The sequence below is a fragment of the Crassostrea angulata genome, chromosome 4 (genome assembly GCF_025612915.1).
Source record: "Crassostrea angulata isolate pt1a10 chromosome 4, ASM2561291v2, whole genome shotgun sequence".
Lineage (NCBI taxonomy): Eukaryota > Metazoa > Mollusca > Bivalvia > Ostreida > Ostreidae > Magallana > Magallana angulata.
The window spans coordinates 2,201,149-2,214,990 of record NC_069114.1 but is presented as its reverse complement, the minus strand read 5'-3'; the positions used below and the strand labels follow the sequence as shown (position 1 = coordinate 2,214,990).

Here is a 13,842-nt window from a genome sequence, read left to right as displayed (position 1 = left end):
ACGAAATATTGCGTGGAAAAAAGATTTACATCGCATATATATTATAGAGCTAATTTCTTCTCTTTTTTATTTACATAAAAATAAATCCAAGAAAAAATCTAAATATTTTTTTCCCTTTATATGTGTTAATGAAAACGTTGATCAGCAAGGGCCGGTTCTATGTCGTGCAAGCACCTACTTAATAGATTGTTACACGGATCTACCACGATGACAAATATCGAAAAGGCAATATTGTGGATGAAGGATGAAAGTGTAGTTTGTTTTTTAGGTTTATTTTTGATAATTTATTTATCTGGATCAATTTGGTCTGTTGGTTTGTTTTGTTTATTGAAAAGGGGAATAAAGAAAATGAGTAATTTCCGATATGAAGTCAAGCATATATTTTCATATTATCATTGACTTAAAACATGTTGGAAAAAAGAAATATTGCATCAAGCAGTTAGTTATTATGCGCAGATTATGCATTCCTCTATGGTTTTCACAATTGCATGTATCAGTTACTACACGTATTTGCTTACGGAGAAATAAATCTCCAAAGAGATGATATAGTTATCAGTTAAGTTCCAGATTGTCTTCTGCACATGCAAGCACGTGTGTAATCCTGATTTAAAAATAGGTATAATGTCCGGGGAGGGGGGGGGGTCATCGCAACAAAACTGTGTATAGGCGTACTAGAGTGTACATTGTTAATTAATAATTGATGTTGAATTGTTATTAACAAACAAAATCATAAATTTATAATAACAAACACTAAAATGCCAGGGAGTTCTGCTGGACGCGATTTCATTTGTCTTCAATTAATAGGGTGTAGGGATGCCCGCCTACTTAATACATATGCTCACGCGTCAACAGATTAAAAATCAAAGTACTGAAAGTACTGAAACGAGGTGACGTTTAACGCAATGAGATTGTAAATGCAATTCAATTATACATCAACTCATTCAATAAAGTCCAGACCAGATGTCTGAGATAGATTAATGAATAATGTGTGTTGATTAGTACTTTTATCTCATTTTATTTTTTTTATTCAATGAAATTTGTCATAATTTTGTAAAATGCCTATAGTACACATTGAATAATTTAAGTCAAAGTTAATGTTTGGAGTACAGACATCTTAAAATGAGAACATTCACTTAGACTGAGGACCCAAGACCCTTAAAGACATTGAGTAATGCAATACATAACAGATTGCTGAAAGTCGCTATAAAATTGATTTTGCCATGGTCCTATAAATGCTTTAATTAATGAAATAAATAACTTTTGAGTCTAATGATATTCAAATAAGAGAACCAATTATAATGTTCAAATATCTATAAAATGCAATTTCTGTCAACTCTAAAATTCACCAGATAAAATTGAATGCCTTATTACTTAACTCTAACAGTCAGCCTGGTGTTCCATACATTTTGTATTGAAAAGTTAAGTTTTTATTGCTTGGAACAAAAAGCACATTCATTTAAGATAATTTTTCCCCTCTGATACAAAGGAACAACAATGATAATATGGTTTTTATGCTGTATTTAATGCTAAAGATCAAATTATGCATTGCAAAATGTACAAGCTGAGGTAAAATGGTCATTAGACATCAGGTTGTTTATATTATATCAAAATAAAGCAGTCTTACATGTAGAGAATCTTAATGGATTTAATTAAATTTTTAATAAACAGGTATCCAAAATGAGTCAATTTTTTTGTTAGAAAGTCTGATCTTTAGCTCTGAAACACTAAGTTATCAAATATTTTGGTTGTCAACACTAGACAAAGTGCTGTTGCAGATGGATAACACAATAAGAGTATACTGTTATGTATTTGAGCATAAACGAAAAATCTAATTTACCATAGTTCTAAATGATTGCAGACGACCAAACATGCGACAAGAAAATCTACAAACTACAGTCATTTCAATACCAGAAGTGGAAACTATCATTTTATGTACAAATTACAGTCTTTCAATACTAAGAAAAGAAGTAACAATCAGAAGTACATTGTTCACAACCACAAATTACAAAAGTTTCTATTTGGTATGTAATTATAAAAGCAAAACATATAAACATAAGCAAGAATGGAAATAAAAAAAATGTAAAAACAAGGAAAAGCTATAAAGTTATTTACATAAGAGACAATGTTTTGTTATGAAGAGGTCATTGGAGTTAAATACCAAAACATTAAAAGTGCAAAAAAAGTATGACACATTTTATGGGGTTGTCATCAAAATTGGATTTCAGGTCAATAGAAGGCAAAGGGGGACAATAAAAAAAAGGGTAGTATAAAGGCTTGTGAATTTGATTGTTGCATTAAAAATACAAGAGACAGACAACATGTCTGTTTATGTACAAACCTTTTCAATAAGGCTAAAAGCAGCATTGCTCATGATAGACAGTAAAAATGAGAATTTTAAGTTCTCTAAAATAAACATAATGAGGGTATAAATGTTTTGTAAAGATGAAGAAAAGCAAAAAAATACAGCATTTTGGAAAGGAATCTTAAATTTGGACAAGTTCTGCCAAGTCTTGGGTTGAATACATGTAGCTTATATAATGCAGAAATAGTTCTATGTACATTTACGTTTTACAAAAGGAAAGGAAAGAAGCATGTCATAACACAGACATGTTATCCCTGAAATGTTGGCACTGTGTATATATTCACTAGAACACATTTTGGCACAAAGATAGGATTATATGTTGCTTATAAACATATAAAGAATGGCAGTGAAGAATATGACACAAAATTCTTCTAAAGTTGTAGAAAAAATACAATTATAGCCAAAAAAAAAATGGCAATAAGAAAAATACTGATACGTAAGACTTGACAATTAAAAAATCTCATAAACATGTGTTTCTTAACTTTTTATAAAATATGTATAGGTCTATTTACAACACCAAATAGTTAAATTGATGAAATGAGTTTAAATCAAAGATGGTAAATAGTACAACACCAATATACCGGTAAGTCAGAAAACAAACATAATTTCATAATGTGGTTTGAATTACACATCAAGAAATAATTTGGTGTATTTCAAAACATCATAATTTTGCATTGGTTGAATGAACTTTATATCTTCGTTCAGTCCTCTTTCTCCATCTGATCAATAATATGAATGGTGGTGTCTTTGATCTTAAACACACATTAAATAGGTATTCTGTTCTGCAAATTTTCTTCAATATCCTCAAGTTGGCAACTCAGAGTGTCTGCTATCATCTGAACTGGTGCTTCGAGTTCTTGAAACTCATCTCCATTGCACAACAAAATCGACACAGTTAGTTCTTTCATTTCAAATCCAATGGCAGATCCCTTTACTACCGTCATTGGGACATCACATTCCTGCAATTAGATAACAGAGTTATTGAAAATATATTTTTCAAAAATTATCAAAATACAGCATAAACAAAATTTAGTTTACAACAGCAAATTCAATTTTCTATCTGAAAAAATAGTAATAGAGATTGAATTATCAAGATTTTTAACAGTCTTAGGATGAAAACTTGTTTATTTCAAATAATTTACCTTCAAATCAGTCTTGGAGGTTGAAGATATTGAGATTTCATCATTAAATGCAGTCACAACCACATTTGTCATCTGGAGAAACTTTCCAACAAATGATGGTTCTGCCAAATCCCTCCAGAGCGAGACTTTAATGGTGTCTGTATTATCTTTAAGGCTAACAGTCTTGACAGTGACATCCTGTCCACGTACTTTCACAGTTTTTGCCATGTCCTCCTACAATCATTCAAAAGTCAAAAATAAAATTCATTAAATCATTAAATATTGGTAACATTGTCAAATTTGTCAGCATTTTGCAAACACAAATAATAGTAATAAAAGCAAATGCTTGCACAAATGCATGTATTGTTTTTCAGTGAAACTGCAATTTTGATATTAAGAATTATTTATAACAAAGTTGAATTATTTTCTGAATTAAAATGTACTAATATCCCTAAAGATTAAATCAATCGGAAACTTCTTTTCTTCATTTTCTTAGAACCATACCAATATGCATTATGTACAGTGTATCAGAATGCAAGATAAACTTAATAATGATTAAGAATATTTTTTTTAATTGATGAATAATACATAATCATGCAAAGACTAAGCATAAATATATAACTAGTATATTTAAATATAATTAAGCTTACCGAAATGATTATCCCCTTCACAGAGACTAGTGTCTTGACAGGGGATCTCTTAACATCTCTGAGGGCAAGAGTTGCTGCAGGGGGTGGGTTTGCGATGGCTGCCCCCTTCTCTATCAGATGTTCTGGCACATCCATCTGCGCCGTTTTCAAGACTTTTGTGGTCTTTGTGATTACAACTGTTCCTTCATTTTCATTCTTGAATATGTAATTCATTAGAATGATGGTGGCTGATGCTTGCATATTGTTTAGTTTCGAAGAGTCATACACCATTCCCTTGATGGCATCAGTTGTGTCAGCTAATCCGACGACTGTGTATTCCTTTTTCTCTCCATCTGTTACATACTTTTGAGTAGTACCAATGGCACACACTTTAAGTTTTAGTGGAAGCGAGTAGGGTTTTGCTCCTTTGTTTCCCTTTAATTTTGTTACCGTCAACATCTAAAAATATATAAAGGATATCAATTTTTGATTAAAAACAATAACCACATATTGATGCATATAAAATGTTTTGATATATACTTTTTTGTACTGGGTTTTGAATCTCAATGGATTATATTTAACAAGAGTAAAATCATTTTAATGTAATATACAGAGGTTTATGACCCGAATAATAAGATTCTAGTGTACCCCACCCTTCAATGTCAGACTGGGCAAAACTGGTGTAAAAGTGGTCTAAAGCTGAACCATAATCTGTTGTAGAATTAGTAGGCAAGTGTTGAAGTTTCAAATTATCTGACATAAACTGAACAAGGGTTTCTGAATTGGTCGAAAGATTGTCGATATTGAAATCTCCTGTCACTATGATAGGATTTAAGTACATTCTAAGATATTGTTCGAATACGCTTGAAAGGACATTCTTTAACACCGTAAAATTCTCTTTAGGTGGAATGTGCATGAAAATTAACTTCACTGATTTTCCATTGCACAATATCACATCAATCAAGAAGACTTGGATGTTATCAAACATTTCTCTTCTGCAATCAAGAATTTCAAGTTGGTCCTTAATATAGAGAGCAAGGCCATATGAGGATCTTTGTTCACTGTTGCATGGATGATCAAATCTGTACAAAGTATACCCTGGTAGTGAAAAACTTTCATCTCTATCTGATTCTATGAGACGGGTTTCTGATAAAGCTAAAACATCCGAAGTAAGGAGATTGAAATCTTTTTTCAAATCATCTATGTGTTTATGAAGTGATCTTATATTGAAAAAGGAAAACACAGTGGTTTCTGCATTTCGTTCTACCAAGTTTTGCACACAACATTTTATTGTAGCTTGTTCTCGAAGCCTGGTCATTTCTTCCAAAACACAAGATGACAGTTTTATTTTATTTTCATTAAGTTGGATAATGTGCAGGTTTTCAATATGAGTCACCCTACTTAATCCAACATAATGGATGTGATCATTTTTTCTGGTACCAACATGCACAACAGCAGCTTTAAGAGTTGATCCTTGAGCCTTGTGAATTGTTTTTGCTGCACCTAATCTTAGTGGAAATTGTTTTCTTTTTATTTGATAAGTGCCATAGTATTGAATTTTAAATAACCTTGTAATTTCCAAAATTGGAGTCCAATTTTTCTCTATGCCACTTTTATACAATCTTTTATACTGTGTTCGGATCTCTCTACCAATCTTTTCATCATCAAATTGAACCCAAATTATGCTACATCTAGTTGATCCTTCAACACGGTAGTCAAATTGTTTAATGACACAGGATGCTCCATTTGTGATTCCATCTTGAACATTTACATTGCTCGTTATTTCTGCAGCAATTCCTATGACTAAGAACAATTCTGCAGACAAGCCCATAGTCTTGGCATAATCATCTGGAATTCTAGACAAGACTTTTGCTTTCACATTTTCATCACATGAACTAATGACCCAATCAATAGCTTTGATGACCACTTTTTCAGAATTATCAGCTTTATTGTAAATGTCATAGTTGTACTGTGTGACTTCATTTCTTGTGGTAAACAAGTGAGGTACATTTGAGATCTCTTGACATTCTTCCTTAACACAAGTTTTCAATAAACTCAGATCTTCCTCAGTTTGATTTCCCTCTCGTATTCTATTGAGAAGTTCTGCAAAAATTTTGTCATCTCTTTGACGCATGATTACAGTTAATTCAAACAACTTGAAGTTGTCTCTCCATAAATTTGCAGCCAGTGGTCCATACCCTTTGTTTGATTGAGTAAATATCCAGTTGTCCATAACAGGTCTTAACTGAAATAGATCACCAACAGTAACAATACTTGTTCCACCAAATGGTAAAGTACAACCTTTTATTTCTTGTAGTCTGAGATTGATGAAATTGAACATATTGTGTCCAACCATTGAAATTTCATCAATGAAAATTACCTTTAGAGATATGAACTTTGTACGCAAAGTATTTAACTGTTGCATGTCTAAAGGTTTGTATGCAAATCCTCTACCAACTGGAATGCAGAAAGCAGAGTGGAGTGTTGTTCCATTGATGTTATGGGCAGCTTTTCCTGTTGGTGCACAAAGCATAACATGTATATTGTCTGGATTTTCATGAATACGATGAGAATAATATTTCAACAAAGCCTGATAAAGAGCTCTTGTGAGAACACTTTTCCCGACACCTGCCCCTCCAGATAAGAAACCATATAAGGGTTCTGTTTTTGTCTTCAGCCAGTGTAATACGTGGTTAAAAAACTCTTTCTGTTGTTCATTTAGGTCCCTTATCATTTCTCTATATGAAAAATCATTCATTTCACCCAATTGTGTGATATCCTCTTCATCAATTTGTTTTCTCTGAACTCCAAATTCTAGTCCTATATCATACAACGGTGCCTGTTTTCCTGGGTCAAAACAGCCCCATTGTTCTGAGAGTGTTGTTTCCTTTTCCCTATCTAGTTCTTCTTCATGTTCATTATTTGGTGCAACAAAATCTACACACAAATCTTCTGCATCAATACCATGAAGAGCCCTTTCCACATCAGCCACAATTTGTCCCCCATGCTGATATTTTTTAAGTTTTTTATCTATGTCTGCTTTAAACTCTATGTATCTTTCTTCAAAGGATCGCGTTACATTGATCAAATCTTTTTCTTCATTTCGCCAAGGTGTGAACAGCATCAATAACTCTTGGTAGTGCTTTTCTGAGTCTGTCTCCCTATCAAAGTTAACCCACCTTAATACATGAGGTTTGCTTCTTTTAACAATTTCTGTTCCATTTCTAAATAAATAACTTTGAGCAAATTCACACGACTCTGTTGAAATAGTGATTGAATCATCTGAACAAATATCATCTGCTACATCCTCAGGCAATTCATCACAAGTACTTGCAGTGTTCCTTTCATTCTCTTTTTTATACTTTACTTGAAACCATGCTACAAAGTCTGCAAGACAAATTCCTTCTAATATCTTTGGTCTTTGTTGGTACAATTTTACGATGTTACCAGATTCAACATCAGTACTATCATTTTTCAGCTCTTCTAATGCATGCATTGATTTCAATAACACAACACGGTCCTCAATAGGAGTTGTATTAATGAAAGTGACTGATCTTGATGTATGACGTAATGGTATTTGAAGGACTAGGTATGCTGCCTCTTGAGCTCCAATTTCAACATGTGACAGGAATTTGTTGCCGATACGTCTAACTTGTTGACGAATATTTGAATCATTTTGTCTAGCCTCTTCACAAGCTTGACGCAACAGATTTGACATTCCTCTTTGACCCTTTGAAACGTATGACACTATGTATGTACCACAAGCATATCCATCTGTAATAAACTGAATATCTAAATTTGCTTGCCAGCTTTTTAAGAGTTCACTGTTGAACGCATTTATTCTTACCTCATTTGGTTTTCTTTTTAGAAAAATTTTCTCTTGATTAAGAGAAGACCTCAAGGCATGGATGTATCTTTCTAAATTTATTTGCAACTGTGACAAAATACTCTCAAATGATAGTTCAGCCTGATATTCTTTGAAACTAGAAGAATTGAGATATTCTACAACTTTCTGGTAGTCTGTAGCTGCTTGAGTGTAATGTTCATCCTCCTCCTCTAAAGGTGATAAAACAACAGTGTAAGGCATTGGTGGTATTGGAAAATTGAATCTGCAAATTGGTTTGTTCTTCTTCATGCAAGTTCTTGCATGGCGATGAGTTTGATAATTTATCAGGTGAGGATCTGCACTTTGTGCATCACAAGTTATATACTTGTCAACAAATTTTGCAACTTCTTCATATGTGTTCTCTTGAACTGTAGGGGCATCTTTTATCCACACCAACATATGAACATGAGGTGATCCTCGTTGCTGAAACTCAATCCTATAGAAATAGTCCTCAATAATACCAATAGGATGTGTTTGGTGACATAAAACCTCAGCAAAAATTTTTTGAAATCTAAAATCAAAGTATCTTGCACATGTGACTGGGTCAGATTTAATTAATTTACTTTTCTGTTCCCAACTCATGCTAATTATTTCCTCATCTGTGTAAGACATATATGCATATTTTCAACTAACTGACCTAAAGTTTTCAAAAGGGGAATCCATTTAGTTTCTGCTGCAGAAAAGGAACAAAACCATGTGGGTATTCCAAGTTGGCGAATCATGGCAAAAATATCTTTTTTAGCTTTTTCCCAATAGGGTGGTGAGCCACGCAAAGATCGAAGGACATGAAATCCTTCATTCAAACGAACTATTGAATCTGCTGTTTGGGAGTCAAGTATTTGAGCAGCTGTATATTTCTTCCCTTGAAGTTTACATTTTCTCATTGCAAGCATCACTTTGTCCTGAATTTGTTTAAGCTGTAGTTTTTTCAGCTTAAAAAACAAATTAGGAATACATTTTGCACACCGTCTATCCACATTTCTCAATTCCCATTTGCAAATACTACTGTAATGCACTGGAACTCTTCTGGTATTATTATCTGCTCTTGCTTCGCCACAATATATGACAGGAAATGCTAAAAATTCTGCATTTTTGTCCTGAAATATACTTAATGGGCTATTACATTCACCAGGTGCAACACTTAAAATCTGATTAAATTCTCTGAAGTCTACACTTTGCATAACAGTATCCATATTGCCTGTTGGTCGGTCATCTACATTCACTTCTTCGGTCCAGTCATCTTCAATACTGTCCCTTGCATCAGTGCTACAAATATCTTCACTGTCATCTTCTGTATCAGAACACTGCAATTCCCAGTCTTCATTCAGTTCAATTCCCTCTGCTTGAAATAAACTACTATTTTGTAATAACCACTTAGTTGCATTTAATACTTTATTAGGACGTACATTTTCAAACGATATTGAATGCTTAAACATCAAATTTCGCTTGAACTTCAAAGGTATTGTTTCATCTTCACTTTGAAGCCTTGGGAGTTTCTGAATTGTTGTGGCAACATCAGCAGGAACATTTACAACATTGCCAGTTATGCTTAACTGTCCTCCTCTGGGTTTTTCTCTCAACTGCATAAAGGGTATTCTCGGAGCAACAAGTCGTTCTTCTAATGGAGTCAGGTCCAACTCAGGTGGTCTTTTAGGAAAACTAAATCCATTCATTAAAGAACATGGTGGGACTTTCCCTTCTTTCAAATATTTATGACAAGTGTTGCAAATTATATCACACTTTTGAATGTCATATTGACAGAGAACATGCTCGGGTATTCCAGTAGCTTTTCTAACCGAATGTTTGAACCAAGTTTGACAACAGGTTTTACAAACACAACTTGGACCAGTATTCACAGAGGCATGAAATTTGCTTATCATTTTGTCGTAATTGCAATTTTTTGGTAAACCACAAATATTTGAGAGGTTGTTATCACATAATGAACTGTTACATTCGGGTTCATCTCTTGTGATGTTACATGTTTCACATTCGGGTTCATCTCTTGTGATGTTACATGTTTCACACATTTCAGCATCCAAATTCAACAATTTCTCTCTTTTGCTTTTTTTACCTTGCTTTATTATAACCCTGTGCAGCTCAAAAGGTGAGCTTCCATTAATCTGGTATACCTTTTTCAATAGCTTTTGAAAGTTTGAAAATCCACATACTGTCAATAAAACAGCGCTACAGTCTGGATTAGCATTGCCTTCACTATCACGTGCATGAGGATCAAACAGATAAAACTTTGAATTCATTGTAAATATTGCAACTGCACCGCCTTTGCATGTGAAAATTGCACCACCTCCCATCTGTTGATTTGCAAAACAGAGATTCAAGGCAGAAGCAAGTGAAAGGTAAGGACCATTGTCTTGAAAACCATCAATCATATCTCCAGAATAAACATTTGTCATCGATACATGTGTTATTTTTTCCTGGAGGAGAAAAATATTAGGCAAATCTTGTGGATGGAGATATGAATGATTACATGAAATTCTGACATGTCTGTACACCAAGTCACCCTTTTGTAGCACAAAATGAGTATCCTCTGGAGTCCACACTTCTAATGATTTGTTATTTATTTCTTTATGAACAATACAAAGAAGTGAATTTGCTACACATTGCCTACCTCTGCTTTCCTCAGAAAAACAATTTGATCCTTGATGAAAGTTAGCCGTAACACATTTCTCTATTATTATCTCACTTTTCCTTATTCTTTTTCTTGATATATGTTGTTCCTTATTGTTTTTTCTCTTGAAATTTTCCATCTTGATCTGAGAAATTTCTTTAAAAACCTTGCGACACCTTATTTATCATATCATTAAAAAGTTATTAATTGCAATATTGTTGCCAGCTTTTGAGTTTTTCCCCTATCATGTACTAATTTAAAACAGGTTGCCATTAAATTTAAACATACTTGCAAATAACATTCCCTAGTGATTAACCGAGTAAAACAATGCAATAATAGACAACATAATATATACTACTACATGTATAACTCTCAAAATAAAATTATTCCTTGAAAGATCATTGATTGTCTCAACTTTCCTATGATAATCATTGTTGATTTCTTAGCAAATCATACAATATGTCAACTCTTGTTTCCACTGAATTTTTCAACTTTTGCATGATAGATGTTCAGTATGTACAATGTGTTTTCTATTCAACTCTTGTTAATTCATCTCCTGATTTTGTTCAGCTCTTGTAATATACTTTTGACACAATCTTGTTTTCATACAATATGTCAACTCTTGCTTCCACTGAATTGCTCAACTCTTGCAAAGATCAACTCTTGTTAATTCATCTCCTGATTTTGTTCAGCTCTTGTAATATATTTTTGACACAATCTTTTTTTCATACAATATGTCAACTCTTGCTTCCACTGAATTGCTCAACTCTTGCAAAGATATTCAGTAAACAATGTTTTCTATTCAACTCTTGTTAATTCATCTCTTGAATTTGTTCATCTCTTGAAATAAATGACACAATATTCTTGATTTTTTTTTAAATTTTGTATTATCCAAAGTCTTCGAATTCTACTAATAAAAAGCTCTAAATAATTTAACTTTATATCTGATAATAAAGGGGAAAAACTCAACCCAGCATATCGATATATCTATTCCTTTAAAAAATTCTGAACAACAAAATATCGTATATTTCCCAATATCGAAGTAAGTATTACATACAACGTGTGCAAGACAATATACTTATTCTTATTTAGAATAATAATTATTCCATAATTCAAAACCCTACATAACAAATAATTATGACTTTAACGAACGCGTCTCAAACCAAAACATGTCAATAGGGCAGCGAAAGTTAACACGAATTTCATTCAGCCCCCCATTCAGCCTTCAAATAAATAATATACATATAAGATCGTTCTTTATATATCTTTTGATATTGGAATTAAAGCTAAATATACCTTGGATGGGCTTGGATGATATGTGGAAGGGCACAATGCTGAAAACTTCGGTTGTATTCCTCGGTTGTAAATCTACGATGGCGTGGTTCTGTTTTGTCAACAACTCGGCGTGGCGCGCATGATTATTTAAAAGTAGAGCGAATATCAGCAATGCAGTTCTATATTATCTAAACACAGACACTTTTCACTTATCTGTATTTGTTGCTTTTGAATTTCCTACGAAACTAATTAATTTAAGTATATATCGCTCTTTTGTGTACACAACAATAATGGACTAATTTGTTTGGGGAAGTTATTCGGCTAATTGTCTATCCGAATTTTTTTTTAACCAGAGAGCTACAGGTCTGCAGCTAAAACATTTGCTGCTGAACGAGGAAGTAACGCATTAATCGATAAAGTTAATGTATTTTTTTTTTTTTGTAAAATATGTCGTTTTCAAAATATATATACACATATATATACATATATACACATTGTTCGACATCGTTAAAAGCAAGCCGTGCAATAATGTATGAATCAGCAAAATACGGATAAGTTTGTTCCAAGCACCACGGTTTATATGGATGCTATTAAAATTATTTTACATAACAATCAAGAGCAAAGTAACTCCTTAATTTAAACGTTTTGAAGAGACAGAATTAGATTTATTAATTCAAAAAGCTCCAAAGAATTACATATATTATTTATATCTAAAACACGATAGCAAGTAGAAATCAAATTGTTCTATGCTAATATCAAGATACATAAAGTGATCTTCCTAACTGTATGCGCGGATCTAGAAGCAGAGGGGGGTATTAAATTTCTACAAAATTCAATCATTTTCTGAAATTTATTTTACTTTTAAAATTAAACGCGTACTCTACTAAAAATTCATTCGATTTATCATACATCGATGTATCAAGAACAGAGTATCTCTCTCTCTCTCTCTCTCTCTCTCTCTCTCTCTCTCTCCAAAACAAACGACAAGTTGACCAGGAAATGTGCATCGTCACAACGAACGCGGCATCTTTTTAAAAATAAAACTGGACCTCCTCCCCATTAAAACTTTTCAGCGAGAACCAGTTTACAACCTCATCATAAAGAGTTACGACTGCATATAAAGAAGTTACCACTCAATATAATGAAATGATCACATCATGTAAAGAACTGACCTCATAATATAATGACTCAACAACGGCATATTATAAAATTGTCACATCATATAAAGGATTTACAATTGCATGTAAAGCTTTCACCACAATACATAAAGGTTTTACCACCATACATAATGGTTTTAATACACCATAACATGATGTTAGTACTGCATATAATGAACTTATCACCTAATGTCAAGAAGTTGCACTGCATAAAAGGATTTTGCAACTGCACATGAAGAGTGTACCATATAACATAACGATTGAACAATAGTTCATTATGAGTTTAGCTCTGTGTGAAATGAGTTTATCATATCATATAAAGATTTATTCATAGCATATAATGAATAAACTACTGCACATAATGATCTTACGACATAACGTAATAATGTTACCTCTTCATATAAAGATTGTACCCCTGAATATAATGGTGAAATAATAGTATATAATGATGTTAGCACTGCATATAATGATATTACTATTGCATATAAAAAATATACCAATTCATATAATATGAAATTGACCTTAAGGCAGCTATGGCATTCCATAGTAATACGTCGCATTCATAATTTTGGCTCGCCGATTAGTGGGCGAGTCCAAGTTAGGCCAGAGCACATGATGTGTAGATGGTCTTACCCACTCTATTTTCTTAACTGGTCATATAATAAATAGAGATATCAGGGATCTTTCACTTTTGTCGGAGCATGTAATAAATGGAACCAAAAAATAAAGTAATTCTAATTGAATTAAATTGAAGTTAAAATGTAAATACCCCCTTCCACCTACGGA

The 13,842-nt window shown here is 32.8% G+C and overlaps 1 pseudogene; it reads right to left on the bottom strand.

Moving 5' to 3' along the window:
* Window positions 1–1,252: 1,252 nt before the first annotated feature.
* Window positions 1,253–12,167, bottom strand: LOC128181052 (uncharacterized; annotated as a pseudogene).
* Window positions 12,168–13,842: the final 1,675 nt, after the last annotated feature.